We start from the raw sequence: 1,317 nt of genomic DNA, 5'->3' as shown, positions 1-1,317 counted from the left end.
AACTTGGCAAAGCAAAATGTATTTCAATTCTTGAAATGTTTCGATTGAGTAGTCAATTGCGAAACATGTGGAACTGAGTGGGAGTTTGAAATTATCATATGCAGACATAGAATTTAGTGGGAGCAATCATCTTGTAAAATTGATAACTCATTACTCATTGAGAATGACGAGCTAATACTATCTTTCACAAAGATATGTTTGAGTTTTCAATTCTGGATGAAAATGGACTATGATGAATCCAATCACATCATGAGATGTTGGATAGGTATTGAGATATACACATCGAATCAACGAAAAACGTGGGTTATTCATGTCAATGAAAATGGAATTGCCATTAGCAGTCAAGGTCATTCATTGAACCTAAGAATGGTTGATCACATGATTATAAATTACTAATGTTTCCGCCATTAGAATAATCATGCACATGTCCAATAATGAATCATATGCATAAGAGTGATGCGACCATAATTGGCGCATATTTAGCCCCCGAATTACCATTGTTTTCATGCTTTTTAGTGCCTATTTGGGTCATTTCTTATCTTTAGTTCTTTGTTTTGCATATTCTTTGAGATTTTGATCCCTTGGTAGGAAAGGAGTAAGAATCTTGCATTTTCATGGCAAAACAAGGATAAATTGATCATATTCAATGACCAAGCATCAAGGAGAGACAAGACTAGAAGGCCTTTGTACATAGCATAGTAGAAGAGCATTGTTGAGAAAAGGATCCTTGAGTCCCCAAGGAAATCCCCAAGGAATTCATGAAGAAAAGGGAAGAAAAAGAAGAAGGAAAGTTCTTTGAACTACAATCCGAACGGATTGTAGAGAATCCGTCCGTCCTCGCCGATCGAGCGTCCTCACCAGAATCCGCTCGGATTCCCCATGCCCAATCCGAGCGTCTTGTTCCTTGATCCGCTCGGATCGTCCATCCCAGATCCGGCCGTCCCGACTCCCAGCCGCACGGATCACAGCACAGCACAGTTTCGTTCTTCAAGCTACGAAATGGAGAAGCCCTTCTCTCGGATAATCCCGGAGGCTCCTTGCTCAACTTAAAAAGTGTAATTACTAGTTTAGCCCTTAGTTAACCCTAATGCATCCTCCCTAATTTTCACTATAAATACCCCATTAGTCTAATTAGAGGAGCATGTTCTTCTTATCAATAATTAGTGTAGTTAATATCAATCAAATCTCTCTTTAATATTGTAATCAAATATTAATCAAGTTTTAATCCAAGTTTTAGTTCTTTAATCTCTCTCTTGTTCTTACTTTATTTTGGGTAATTGAAGATTATTTGGGTTATTATTGGGAGATTGACAACCT

The sequence above is a fragment of the Silene latifolia genome, chromosome 2 (assembly GCF_048544455.1).
Source record: "Silene latifolia isolate original U9 population chromosome 2, ASM4854445v1, whole genome shotgun sequence".
NCBI lineage: Eukaryota > Viridiplantae > Streptophyta > Magnoliopsida > Caryophyllales > Caryophyllaceae > Silene > Silene latifolia.
This window is presented reverse-complemented; position numbering follows the sequence as displayed.